Source organism: Humulus lupulus, chromosome 2 (assembly GCF_963169125.1).
Source record: "Humulus lupulus chromosome 2, drHumLupu1.1, whole genome shotgun sequence".
In the NCBI taxonomy this organism is placed as follows: Eukaryota; Viridiplantae; Streptophyta; class Magnoliopsida; order Rosales; family Cannabaceae; genus Humulus; species Humulus lupulus.
The window spans coordinates 107,723,805-107,739,238 of NC_084794.1; the positions used below are offsets into that span (position 1 = coordinate 107,723,805).

At 43.1% G+C, this 15,434-nt stretch overlaps 1 non-coding gene across 1 annotated transcript; it reads left to right on the top strand.

Moving 5' to 3' along the window:
- Window positions 1-13,435: 13,435 nt before the first annotated feature.
- Window positions 13,436-13,542, top strand: LOC133820603 (small nucleolar RNA R71). The gene has a single exon (XR_009887009.1). It is a non-coding gene; the product is annotated as a small nucleolar RNA R71 (small nucleolar RNA).
- The last annotated feature ends 1,892 nt before the right edge of the window (window positions 13,543-15,434 follow it).

The following is a 15,434-nucleotide window of genomic DNA, read 5'->3' on the forward strand; positions in this document are numbered from 1 at the left end:
GCCTTGAATAGATGACTAACAAGTCTCTTTGGGGAACTGCGCCCTGAATAGATGACTAATAAGTCTCTCTATGGTCCTGCGCCCTAAGTCATGTGGTCAAAAATAATGCCTTGGCTCTAAGTAACTAGCCTTAGGCTAGCCAAGCGCTTTAGGTTTCTTCGACCAATAGGTCGGTCAAGCATTTAATGCTCATGTTGATTAGATCTAATCATTTCAGCCTGTGGTCAAAACTCTAATGCCGCTCTTGACTCATAAGTCAATTTCATACGACCAACGCTCAGTATTATTGCTAATCATGACTTATAAGTCTGAGCTTTTAGACAAGTACTAAACACCATTTCCGTTTTTGACTAATAAGTCAGTGCTTCCTCAATGGGATAATGCAAACAAACATATATCATATGTCAAAAATCCAGATATAAGGCATTCAACATGCTCAATCAATAATCACAAGCATAATCATAATCATGCACAATTAGAGAGGCTCAAGCTCAGAGAGGCTCAAGCTCTGATCAATTCCATGTTCAACATTCATGCCATGCCATAACCATATGTATCACATGCATCACATACTGGGTGCAGTTTTCTTACCTTTGGTCCAAGCACAAGTTACCAATAAACGACCATCAAGCACAATCTTGTTCCAAGCCCCCAGCGACAACCTAGTCACAACCATAATATAAAATCTCATAAAAAAAATGAGTAACTAAATACTTCTGGACCAAGTCCTAGCCTGCGGGACGTCAAATCCTATCAAACTGGGCAGCAGGATCGATCCTTAGCCTTTAGAGTTAAGTTCCCATGACTAAAAAGCAAATCTGGCCAAAAATGCACAGGCGGGTCGCGACTTGCCTCCCTGACAAAGAGCCTTCTGTCTGGCCATCAGGGTACGGGTTGCGACTTGGCCCTCTAGGGTCACCCCCCCCCCCCCCCAAGGTAGACTCCTCCTGGCTCTGGCTTCACATAGGTCGCGACTGGCTAGAACAAGGTTGCGACTTGACCACGAACCCATCCATTTCCTACGTTTTTTCCCACTTAAAATCCTCCAAAAATCTATCCAAACATATCCAAATCCCAAAATCAAAGTTCCCAAACATCCTAATTTCCCAAAACCATCAAAACCCAAGTCTCAATCAAATCAAAAACTCATCAAAATGTAAAATCCAATTCAAGCTTAAAATCTCGAAAACTCAAAACTTAAAACTTGGATTACCTCTGATTGAGTCGTTTTCCAACAAAATCCTCCAACTAATACGCTTTTAATCTTCCCTAGAATCACTATGCCTCGATCCTTGCCTGAATCCGAGTCCTAAAACTCGAGTTTCCTTCAAAAATGTGATCGGTGTCAAAAACGGAATGGGAGAGAGAGGGAGAGAAAGAGAACGTTCTGAATGTTCTTTTATAATTCTGATATGTTACTTCAAGCTTAAGTAACCTCAAGCAATTCTTAATGCCCGGGGTCCCAAAAACGCCCTCGGGGTAAAATAGTCAAAATTCCCAGAATTCCCTCCGGATCTCACTAACTCCTAATATATCATCAAATAATCATTCCCATTACCCAATATCCCAATATTGTGCTAAAAACCCCTTGGCTCACTCTAAGTCAAGTATGGGTCCCGTTGTGACTTTCCTACTAGCTTGCTTCCTAGGATCGTCTCATGCCGAGTAACCCAAACATACTCACATAATAATGTGATCTCACACACACATATATCACATAATCACATAATTTCATAATTTGCCATCCTGGCCCCCTAATCAAGGCTCTAAGCCATATTAGGAAATTTGAGACGTTACAACTATCCCCTCCTTACAGAAATTTCATCCTCGAAATTTTAACTGAGTAACTTAGAATATCAATCCCGCATAACTGATTCTAGTTCCCATGTCGCTCCCTCGACCTTACTGTTTCTATATAATACCTTAACCAAAGGTACAACTTTTCTTGTTCTTTCTGTCTCATATCTGAGCTGGCTATTCCTCACAAGATAACTTAGCCTGTAATTCTAGATTCTCATAACTCAACACATGAGTCTCATCTAACACATGTTTCCTCAACATGGAAATATGAAATACACTGTATATGGCCGACAGTGCCAAAGCTAAGGCCAATCCATAGGCAACCTGACTGATCCTATCCAGGATTTCCAACGGTCCTACTAATCTAGGGCTCAACTTGCCTTTACCTCCTCACCCCTTTCCATGGTGAGACTCTAAGGAAGATACAGTCTTCCACTTGGAACTTCGCATTCCTTCACTTAAAATTAACATAACTTTCCCATTTACTCAGAGAAGCGAGCATCCGAGCTTTAACCTTTTCAATAGCCTCAATGATCCTCTAAACCACCTCATGATCCAAATATAACCTCTCACTCATCTCGTCCAGGTGAATGAGAAATATACATTCCCTACCATACAACATCTCATAAGGTGCCCTTCCAATAACTGGATAACTCTGATTCACCATCAATCTTAGGATAATAATTTGTACTAAACTCCAACTGTATACTCATCGCCTTTTGCAACCTTCCCTAAGACTTGGAAGTAAAAGCAGGGTTCTCGTCTAATAAGATAGACCTCTAATTCTATGAAGGCATACTATCCCTCTCACATAGAGACATGTATACTGATCAATTGTATTACTCGTCCTTATTGATAAAAGTGAGCTGACTTTGTATACTTGTCCATAATGACTCGAACCGAATCATGCTAGCCCACTATCCTGGGCAGCCCTACTGCGAAATCCATCGCGATGTTTCCTTACTTCCACTATAGAATACACAAAGGCTATACTGGCCCTACTGGTTTCTAATACTCTATCTTGACCTGATACCAAGAACTTTGCCACGTATTCAATTACGTCCCTCTCCATCCCAGGCCACCAATATAAAGCTTTCAGATCCTAGTACATCTTCATGATGCATGGATGAAGAGAATAAGAGGTAGTATGAGATTCATCCAAAATCCCCCGTTTAATCCAAGTGTCCACCAGATCCCAAGTCCGATCCCTATACCTCAATAAACTCATACCTAGCACTGCATAATCCTTACTTAATCTAGCTAAGACATTCCCCTCAATTCTTCCCATTTGTGGTTCTCTCAACTGTTTTCCTTTGATCCTCTCTACAAGAATAAACTCAAACATAATTTTGAACAACTGGCCCACCAGTAACTCTGCTCTAGTTCTGGTCATACCCTTCAACTAACATGTTGCTTAGGCAATCGCCTTTTCTGTCAATAAGATACCATGATAACTTATTAACTGGTTGTGATCTGTAAGAAGACTCAGAATTCTTCCACAAAGCACCTGTAATATCCTACCCGTCCAAGGAAAATCCTGACCTCTAAGGAGTTCCTTGGCCTTGGACAATCTCCAAATGAGAGTATACTACAATATCGTCGATCAAAACGAACATAAATCCAATTCAGATAATCTTTGAATACTTTGTTCATCTAATCTGTCAAAACAACTCGGCATTAATCAAATCCACAAAACATAACTCAGCACTCCTACTACCCATATCTGATATAAAAGGCAGTCTTCTACTTATCCTTCCTCCTGATCTTTAGCTGGTAATAACCAGATCAAAGATCCACCTTAAATAATATCGTCTTACTCAATAACTGAACCTTTAATTCTTACAGCTCTGCTGAAGTTGTACAATACAGTGTCCTAGGCCTGGTATCATCCCTGGCACCAACCTAATCACCATTTTGTCTCTCTATATAAAGGTAATCTTGAAAAATCCCCTGGAAACACATCCAAACACTCACAGACTAATCCAATATGTCTTGGTCCCATTTACTCGACCTGAGTGGTATCCACCACATTAGCTAAGAGTCCTATGCATCCTCTTGCAATAGGTCTCAAGCTCTAAATACAGACATCATAAGCATACAGGGTCCATGCACAGTGCCAACACATACAAGGGTTTCTCGCCCCCAAACACAATTGTTACCATCCTTTCCTTGCAATCTATCATTGCCCCATACTTGGTTAACCAATCCATATCCAGGATCATATCGAAGTCAATCATAACCAACCCTATCAAATCAACTGATGAGTCCCCTCTCACCATAACCTAACTCATCTCTTAAAATTACCAATAGAATATCACATTCACAAACCACTGCAGTGTTGAAAACATGCCCACAACATTCATACATCAATCATAACCCCTGCTCTTCCAACATACATACCATGCTCTCAACTCCAGCATACAAATAAAACATTCATATTTTCACTAAGCAAGTAATCATATAATCATATCAATAGTCAAGGGTTGAGCCCTAACTGAATCTCATGCTCCCTAAATAAGGTATTCAGGTAAAGCATTTACATTCTATTTAAGCAGTTAAGCACATAACCACAAAAATAGTTACCATACCTAGAGTAAAGCTTATCTTTAGTAACAAGTGTACGTGCCCAGCTTGTCTACAGGAACCCTTAACCTTGGCTCGCTCTGATACCAAGTTGTAATGCCCTACTACCTAGGGACCATTACGTTGTGTATTTTAAACAGTGCTAAACTCGCTAACCGAGTCATTTGGCCATAATCGTGTAACTAAATGTGATTAACGGTTTAGGGTTAAAATTTTTGGTCAAAGATACAACGCTTCACTAAAACGTTTACTGTATACATTGGGATCCTAAAATACATTTTAAAGGTTAATTACAATAAAAGATTTACAACCAGCCGACCTAAGCGGCAAAATAGGGTTTAACCCTAGTTCCTCTTTAAACCCTCGGCCGTGGTGGTCGAGCAGCTGCATATGTACACATCGTCACCTAAGCTCTCCAACTCAAGGATGGTCCAGCTTTCTTTTACCTTTACCTGCACCACAAAGCACCAGTGAGCTGAGGCTCACCAAGAAAACTCAAGCATGCTCATACGCAATTAATAACATGTCATCAAATCATAATAAGCATGCCTAGCAGTAATAACCCTATTCACGCATGCATGCAAGTACAAATAAATGTTTATGGAGTTCTTTGCCCTGAGTAGATGACTAATAAGTCTCTCTGGGGAATTGTGTCCTGAATAGATGACTAATAAGTCTCTCTGGGGAACTACGCCCTGAATAGATGACTAATAAGCCTCTATGGGGTACTGCGCTCTGAATAGATGACTAATAAGTCTCTTTGGGGAACTGCGCCCTGAATAGATGACTAATAAGTCTCTCTGGGGTCCTGCGCCCTAAGCCATGTGACATGTCAGTCACCTGAGCCTTTTAGCCTTGGCTTTGAGTAACTAGTCTTAGGCTAGCGAAGTGCTTTAGTTTTCTTCGACCAATAGGTCGGTCAAGCATTTAATGCTCATGTTGATTAGATCTAATCATTTTGGCCTGCGGTCAGAATGCTAATGCCGTTCTTGACTCATAAGTCAATTTCATACGACCAACGCTCAATACTATTTCCGATCATGACTTATAAGTCTGAGCTTTTCAACCAAAACTAAACACCATTGTCGTTTCTGACTAATAAGTTAGTGCTTCCTTAATGAGATAATGCAAACAAACATATACCATATGTCAAATATCCAAATATAAGGCATTGAACATGCTTAATCAATAATCACAAGCATAATCATAATCATGCACAATTAGAGAGACTCAAGCTCTGATTAATTCCATGTTCAACATTCATGCCATGCCATAACCATATGTATCACATGCATCACATATTGGGTGCAATTTTCTTACCTTTGGTCCAAGCACAAGTTACCAATAAACGACTCTCAAGCACGATCTTGTTCCAAGACCCTAGCGACAACCTACTCACAACCATAATATAAAATCCCATAAAAATGAGTAAATAAATACTTATGGACCAAGTCCTAGCCTCCGGGACGTCGAATTCTATCAAACTGGGTAGTAGGATCGATCTTGAGCCTTTAGAGTTAAGTTCCCATGACTAAAAACCAAATCTGGCAAAAAATGCACAGGCGGGTCGCGACTTGCCTCCCTGACAAAGAGCCTTCTGCCTGGGCATCAAGGTACGGGTCGCGCCGTGTGGCGTGCTACATGGGGCCATTTTATAAGTAAGCATGCCTTGGTGCTTGATCATTAGTCAAGTCTTGCACCAAGAGACCTCATGGGGTAGGGTAGTGGCAATTTTGTAATTATGCATATGTCTCCCAGAAAAAAAAATCATATATGTTACTGGGAAGACCTTGTATCCCTAGAAGGCTCTTTAGGGGGAGGTGACCTGGTGACTTAGGGAAGCACCATGGCCACCAGCAGATAGGGGCCAAAGTTGTGTACTCCCTTGCCCTATCAAAGCTATATATTAATAAAATGATGTTTATCCATACTTTCCCTTGTATGCTTCCTTATTGCCTATGTGTTACTTGTTTGACGCCTTCGTTGGGCCATCGCGTGCCACTTGCCTTCTTGTGTGCTTTGTGTTATGTGGACATTCCAAGGAATGACTTGCTTTGTGCTTGCTCATACTTCGTTATTGCCTGTTGCATGTCTGAGACGTGTTTGTGGCTAACCACTGAGTTTGTTTGCCTGCAGGTGTGTGTTGTAGGCTGACTTGCTAGCTTGGAGTGTCCGCAAGTGTCGCACGTTCCGTCTACTTGGAGTACCCAAATAGTCAGCCTGTGACAGTTGGTATCAGAGCTGGGTTAGAGAAAGCTTGGCAGAACATACAAATGGTGAGCAACACTCAGAGGATCGAAGTGCTTGAGAAGTGCGTGGGGGAACTAGATGGCCTGGACGAGAGGGTCAGGGATCTTTCCTTTGCAAGTTGTAACTGTGGATAGTTAGATGCAAGCAATCGCATAGTTGTGCTAGAGAAGGAAAATGATGTTCTCCTATCCAGAATAATTGCGTTGGAGCAAAGAAACACTCCAACAAGTACTTTTGTTACCCCTCGGTGGGAAGAGCACATTGCGGCGATGGAGTGCATGTTGAAGGAACAAAAAGTCTCCATAAATGACACCATGGAAGACTACAGGGAGGCAGTTAGCGTGCTCAGAGAAGAAATGACTGTGCTAACTGCAAAGGTAAACCTAACCATGCGAGCGGTTGGGAAAGCACCTGCAACGGGGCCGATAGGTATGGAATATGGCCGAGTTAAAGTTCCTAAGCCAAGGCCCTATAACGGGGCTAGAGACGCAAAGAACTTGGAAAATTTTATCTTCGACATGGAACATTATTTTAGAGCCATGCAGGCCGATTCTGAAGAAGGAAAGGTCGCCATGGCTACCATGTACTTTTCTAGGGATGCCAAGGTGTGGTGGAGGACAAAGTATGACGACATTGAGAATGGTAGATGCACCATCATATCATGGGGAGACTTGAAGAGAGAACTGAAGACACAATTTCTACCAGAAAATGTCGCCTACATGGCTCGATGCTAGTTGAGAGAGCTTAAACAAGTCGGGACAGTCCGAGAATATGTGAATAAGTTTTCGAGACTGATGCTCGATATAAAGGACATGTTCGAAGTAGACAGGCTCTTCTGCTTCCTCGAGGGATTGAAATCTTGGGCCAAACAAGAACTTCAGAGACATCGTGTGTCTGACCTAGCCACCGCTCAAGCTGCTGTCGAACGCTTGATAGACTACACTCCAGAGAGCAGCTTGCCGAAGAGGGCTACCCCTCTAACCAAATCAAGTAGCGCTGGGAGTAAGAAGTCTGGGAAGTCATGGCCGGGCAAGAGTGGGGGAGAGAAGAGGATAGCTGAGTCCAGTTCTTCCAGCGGTACAGATGCTGCTGCAGGGAGGAAGCCGCTAGCTTGTTGGCTCTGCAAAGGACCACATAAGTCGGCAGTTTGCCCTTACAGGGGCAAGTTGAATGCCCTCAATGGTCAAGAAGAGCAGCGCGAAGGAGAAGAGGAGGATGAAGAGTATGCGCACATGGGCGTTGTCCGCCTGTTGAATGCTCTCAAGAAGCATGGCGAAAAAGGGAAGAAGACCCTGGGGAAGGGGCTAATGTTCATTGATGCTACCATCAATGACAAGCCGGCCAAGAGCGTGATGATTGATACTGGTGCCACCCACAACTTCATCTCAGAACTCGAAGCCAAGCGACTGGGACTAAAACTAGAGAAAGATGCAGGCCGCATGAAAGTGGTCAACTCAAAGGCCTTGGCCACAACTGGAGTGGCTAAGGGCATAAAAGTTAAGATCAACACGTGGGAGGGGAAGATTGACTTAGTGGTGGTCCATATGGACGACTTTGATGTAGTTTTGGGAATGGACTTCCTAACCGAGAAAGGTGTCGTCCCGATTCCTGCTACTGGGAGTTTGCTCATAATGGGAGAGGCTCCTTTAATGGTGCCTGCAAAGGTGATACCACCCCCTGGTGTGAAGCTTTTATCATATTTACAGTTCAAGAAGGGTGTGAAGAAACATGAGCCCATTTATGTAGCGGTACCCACAGTGTTCGAAGAAACAGTGGAAGAAATTGTTCCACTAGAAATTACGAGGGTCTTGAAGATGTATGGGGACATGATGGCAAATAAACTCCCCCAAAGCCTTGCCGCCAAGAAGGGGGATTGATCACCAGATAGAGCTGGTGCCGAGAGCGAAACCTCCAATGAAAGCGCCTTACATAATGGCACCCCCTGAGCTAGAAGAGTTGAGGAAACAACTAAAGGAGTTATTGGAGGCAAGCTTCATCAGGCCATCAAAGGCACCATTTGGCGCTCCTGTGCTATTCCAGAAGAAACACGATGGGAGCTTGAGACTGTGCATTGATTATAGGGCTCTCAACAAGGTGACAGTTCGCAACACCTACCCCATCCCTCTAATTGCTGATTTGTTCGACCAGCTAAGTGGAGCCAAATATTTCACAAAGTTGGACCTGAGATCGGGCTATTATCAGGTGAGGATCGCAGATGGGGATGAACCAAAGACAACATGCGTTACTCGATGTGGAGCATTTGTGTAGCGACCCAAATTTGCTAATAAGGCTTGGAGTCTTGATTAGTGTTCCTGGAGGGAAATAATTGTTATACTGTATTAATATATGTGAATTTAATGAATATGTGGTTAGAATGCATGTTTAGGTGATTAAATATGCATGTGGGCCCCATTTGGTAGTTAGGGGCAAATTTGTAATTTTATCCCGATGAGGGCATAAATGTAATAAATGTGATATATGCGAAATAATGGTGATATATTTGTGATGCACGTTCCGAGACGGTCCTAGGGAGCTGTTTAGCTAGAAAGTCACAACGGGGTCAAATACCCGGCTCGGGAGGAGCCTAGGGGTATTTTGGGAATTTTATTAAGTGATCGGGAATTGTTGAGTAGCGGTTAGCAATAGCGATAGTTTAGACATGTCGGGATTAAAATGGGGATTTTTTTAGGTACCCTCGAGGATTTAACAGGATGTGTTAAAGGACTAAACCGCCCTTGGTGGCATATGAGGACTTGGGGTAACTTAAGGGGTAATTAGGTCTTTTGGCAGCTGGTTATGTTGAGATAAGGATTGAGGAAATTCTAGTATGATTTAGAAAAGCAAAGGAAAGAAAAAAAAAAACTGAACTTCTCAGCTCTCTCTATCTCCCATGCGATTTCTTCTTCCTCTCCTTGGTGATTGAAGACTTGCTGAGTTTTGAGGATTTTGGGCAAGTGAATTGGAAGAACTTGGCTGCTGTGGCTAGGAGAGTTAGCTCAAAGGTGTGCTAAGGTCAGAGGTAAGGTTTTCACCTTTGCTTTGTATGAGTTTCTAAGCTTGATTTTGAGAGATTGATGATGGAAGCTGAAAGTTGGTTTGTGTGGGAATTCAGTTTGGGAACAAGAGGAATTAGCTTGGAGTTGGATTTGGAGGAGACTCAAGGACGAATTTCTACTTCAGGTAAGGGTTTCATACATCTCTGTTTGGTTAATTGCTGGTGTGGTTTAAGAATTCTGAGGGATGGTTTAAGCTTTACAAGTTCTGGTTTAAGTTTTATAAAGTTTTAAACCAATTTGTGAATTGTGGGTTTGATTGTGTGTTTAGGCTTGTTGTTGATGTTTCTGAGTTGTTAGATTTTTTATATGGGGTTTTGGATTGAATTTGGGACTTAGGTATGCATTGGTATTGATTTGGGAGTGTTTTGGCTCGGGAAAATATTGGGGAGAAACCCATATTTATGGGTTTGCGAAGGGGCGCCGCAGCCCTGTTCTTCTGCGCCGCGGAGCTAGGCTGCATCAAGGGAAGGGAGCCCTTCTAGGCACCGCGGCCCTCATAGGAAAATTGCAGTTTTTAGGCTTTTGCCCAGGGGGCTCGGGGGACACTTCCGCCACCTTGCGTGGGGATCCGGGAGGTCCCGAGAGCTCGGGTTTGGTTCCGGGAGATGCTTTTGAATTGGATAGTAATGGGAGAGCTATTTATGTGTTGTGACTAGGTTCTCGGTGAGGCTCGGATTAGAGGATCGTGCTCGAGGGTTCAGTGCTCAAGAAGCTCGGGACACAGGTAAGAAAACTGTTGTATCCATAGAGCAGGGCAAGGCCCCATAGTTATGTTGCAGGGCACGACCCTATATGATTATGTGTGGGTGTGGCCCATTGATTGTGTTAGTATATGTTTAAGCTATGTTTAGATTATGCTGAGTATGCATATGTGTGAGTGATCGGCAAGGGCCGGGAGCGGCGAAGGCCGGGTACGGCAAAGGCCGGGAATGGCAAGGGGCCGGAAGCAGCGTTTAGCACGCAGAGTGTGAGTTGCCAGGGTGAGACCCTAAAGGATACGTGGGATATCATTACGGTGTAGACCGCAACCCAGGGCCTGGTAAAGCGCCTCGGTCGGCTTGGTCGTATGTGTTTAGCCTGTTGGCGAATTTGTTATATGCTGAGTGGTTTATATGCATATGTTGTATATCTATGTGGAGTTTTCTTGCTAGGATTCGGCTCACGGGTGCTCTGTGGTGCAGGTAAGGGCAAAGAGAAAGTCAACCGACCATGAGTATGGAGAGCGTGAGGCGGCGCGTACATGTCTGGTCTACCTGGCTGCCATGGCCAGGGGTATTTTTGGAAGTTGTTTGTAAAGAACCCTATTTTGTCGTATAGTCGACTTTAAATATATTTTGAGTTGTAAACATTTATAAACAGTATTTTGGGATCCCAAATGTTAAACGTTTTATGATTTTCAGTAAATGGAATTATTTTCAAAGTTTAAGACTCTGTTTGTGGTTTGATTACACGTTTGCCTTAAAACCTTGATTAGCGAGTTAAAAGCACGTTTAAAACTCACTTAGTAACGACTCTAAGGAAGTAGGGCGTTACAACTTGGTATCAGAGAGAGCCAAGGTTTATTGGTTCTGGAGATTGACCGAACATGTACGCTCGCTGTCAGTGACAAGCTCGACTCAGGGTTGGTTGGTATGGTTGATTAATATGCTTGAATATGTGCTTGAATGCCCTGTTTGCCTGCTTATTTCATATAGAGCATGATGAATGAGTTAACATATGCATGATGCCAGGGCATGGCCCATTGTGTGTAATATGCTATTTGTATGTTATCTGGATTGCTGTTCATGGTTGGCTGTTGTGATTGGGAGCTGGTATTGGATTTTGTTATCATGCCTGATGAGCGGCGTCGTTGGTTGCAGGCATAAAGTTGTAATGCCTTGACAATCATCTAGACTCCGCGGCAGTCGGGCCGAGGATGACAATCAGGGTCAGGACCTTCCACCTGCCCCACAGAATTGGCAAGAGATGTTTGCTGAAATGGAAGCAAGGTTGCAGAGAACAGAAGAAGAACTTCATCAGTTGAGGCAGCAGGCCCCTCCATAGGTCACTGGGCTGCCAATTCAACAGGGTGCGGCGCCGGTGCCGGTTCAGCCTGTGGTTGAGAACAGGTGGGAACCTTTGTATGAAAGGTTCAGAAAGCAGCATCCTCCCACCTTTGAGGGTGGACCAGACCCACTGCGGGTAGAGCAGTGGATGAATATGATTTCCTCAATTCTGGATTTTATGAGGGTTCAGGGAAATGAGAGGGTAGCTTGTGCTAGCTACATGTTTAGAAAGGATGCCCGCATCTGGTGGGACATGGTAGTTTAGAGAAGGAACGTAACAATTATGACTTGGGAAGAGTTCAAAAACTTATTCAATGAAAAGTATTACAGTGTGGCAGTTCGAGCTGGGAAGGTTGACGAGTTCATCAACCTAACTCAGAATCGGTTGACCGTGACTGAGTATGCTTTGAGATTTGACAGATTGGCGAAGTTTACGCCTGATTTAGTGCCGACTAATGTGTCACGAAGGGACAGATTCATACGGGGATTGAATGTTATGATTGCCCGAGATGTGAAGATCACCTTGGATCCAGGAACTACCACCTATGCCCAGGTTGTGGACAGGGCCCTTACAGCTGAGGGGGCCGAGGACCAGATCTGGAGAGAGAGCACTGTTAGGCGCGATGCTAGGAGGATAATGCCTTCTTTTGTTGGATCTAGTCGGGGTAGTGGCCCCAGTGAGCAGAAGAGGAAGGTCCCAGATTTCTTTGTTCCTCCCAGTTCTGATAGGAGGGCACGAGGTGCTTTTAGTGGCCGTCAGGGTGGAAGTGACAACTGGAGGAGTTTTCCAGTGTGTCCGCGGTGCAGACGTCGACACCAGGGTGAGTACAGGATCAGGGCCTGCTTTGTTTGTGGGAGTGCCAATCATGTGAAGAGGGACTGCCCTCAAGTCAAGAAAGAGGAGCTGAAGCAGGGTGACAGTCTCGCTCTTGCCAGGGTGTTTACCTTGACTCAGACTGAGGCGGAGGCTAGCCCCTCAGTTGTGTCAGGTCAGATTTCTAGTGCTGGGTCCTTGTATACTGCATTGTTTGATTCGAGAGCTACCCACTCGTTTGTATCTGCTAGGGTGATAGATCAGTTGTGTAGACCTAGTGTTGTGTATGCTAGGGATTTTCAGACTTTGTTGCCAACTAGAGAACTGGTAGTTTCTAGGAGATGGATTAGGGCTTTACCAGTAGAGATAGATGGTAGGGAATTGTCTGTTGATTTGATTGAGCTTGCGATGGATGACTTTGATATGATCTTAGGAATGGATTGGTTAGCAAAATATGGGGCAACGATTGACTGCAAGCGTAAGATGTTGACTTTTGAACCAGAAGGGGAGGTACCCTTTGTATTCGTGGGGATGTCTAGTGGACCACGAGTACCAATGATTTCAGCATTGAAGGCTAGGGACTTGATGCAGGAAGGTTGCATGGGATTTCTAGCGAGCGTTGTGGATACCTCTAGGGTGGTGTCGGCTGGACCGGGTGAGACTAGATTGGTGTGATTGCATCCAGCTCATGCACCCCAGCCACCTTTCTGACTCCTGATGATCTTTCCTCAGACCACTGATGGTTGTTTGTAGCCGTGTCCTCCAGCAGCTCATAAGCACCAGTTGCGCTCTTGCTCATAAAAGTGCCACCCGCTGCAGCATCAATAATGGTTCTGGTTGTAGGACATAAACCATTGTAAAAATTTTGTACTAGCATCCACTGTTCAATGCCATGATGAGGACATCTTCTCAAGAGTTCCTTAAACCGTTCCCAAGCTTCATACAATGACTCTCCGTCATTCTGGCAAAAGTTATTGATCTCTCCCCTCAATTTAGCAGCTTTGGACGGAGGGAAGAATTTAGACAAAAATTTCTGAGCTAGATCTTGCCAGGTGACAATAGAATTTGGCTGCAGCAAGTTCAGCCAACTTTTAGCTCTGTCCCTCAGAGAAAATGGGAAAAGCCTAAGCTTGATTGCGTCATCACTCACCCCATTATATCTGAAGGTTCCACACAACTCCAGAAAATTGGACAAATGGGTGTGAGGATCTTCAGAAGGCAACCCATTGAATTGCACAGAGGACTGCACCATTTGTAGAATAGCGGGCTTGATTTCAAAGTTGTTAGCCTCTACAGCTGGTGGGCGTATACTATTTTGTACTCCCGTCAGAGTGGGTAGCACATAATCTCTCAAGCTCCTCTCAGCATTGTTCTGAGCCTGACCCCCTTGTACAATTCCAGGAATTAGAACATTCCTGCCATCCCCTTCATTCTGTGCCAACTTCACAGATTTCTGGGCCTCCCTCTTGTTCTTTCTGATTTGCTTGCAAGACTTTTCAATCTCAGGATTCAGAGGAACAAGTGTGCATTTTCCTCTTTTGCCACGCATATACCAAAATTCACCTAAGATAGAAAAATTAAGCAACTAAACAGATTAGAAACAAGAGAAATTAAAATCAAATTAGAATAAAAATGAATTAGACTGATATTGATAATTAATTTCAGTCCCCGGCAACGGCGCCAAAAACTTGTTGCGATATTTTTGCTATGCAAGTGCACACAGTCGCAATTCATAATAAAATGGTAAAACCAAGTATCGTCCTCAAGGACTGATTTATCAATTACCAGTCAATTAATTTCTTGTTCTATTTGATGAATTGAAATTCTTGATTTTTGTAAACACAGCAAAAGAAACTATAAAGTGCAGAAACAATAATTGAAAATTAAATGGAATAACAACTAATAGTAAAACTTTTAATTTAATCACTGAAGAAACAATTAGGATATTTAATCTCATCAACTATCCTCCCTATTATTCCCTAATGCAAAGTGTGAATTCTTCTTCTTTTTACCTAATTCAATTAACAAGTTGATACAGCAGCCTATAATCATACTATGAATTATAAACTCAACCTAGGTGACAATTTCCTATATTTCTATGGTAAATTGAACCACACAGGTAGCATTAATCTCGACAACTTAATAAACAGTTACACAATTAATTCAGATACTTTCGTTCTAAATTAGAATTATGTCCAATATAACCACAGCAGATTTAAATCTCACTTCTCAGATTTTGACTTAAAAACATATGTATTTGACTATAGATGGCCAATCAATAATCAATCTATAAAAACAGGTTATATGGAATTGAAGAAGATTGAAGAAGAAGAAAATTGAAATTACATTAGTTCATAACAGGGATTCAAGTGATTCAATTAAACATCCTAAACAGAAAATTAGTTCATAATCATAATGCTAATCACAACAAAAATTAAAGATAACATCAGGAAGAAGAAGAAAAACATGTAAAAATACTCTAGGTCTTCAGCCTTCAAAACCAGCATTCATCCACAATTCGTACGTCTCCCTTTTCTCTTCTCTTTTTCGCCATATTAAAACCTAGGACTCAAATTTTAAAGAGGCGGGCCGCGGCTCTACATACACTATGCTGCGGCCCGTGTCCAATTTCCTAGGCAAAAGATCCTCTCCATGCCGCGGCCCGCGTCGACGAGTTCTGGGCAAAATGCCCATCTATGCCGCGGCCCTCTCTAGCCATGTCGCGGCCCGAGGATTTCCTTAAAAACATTGGTTCTGTTTCCCACCTAGCCGCGGCTCTACTTTGCTCATGCCGTGGCTCTTAAGAGATTTCTCAATTTTTCAATTTTTCATCCCAAAAATTCACCAACACTTCCAAATTATGTTGAGAACCATTCTTTCTTGAAA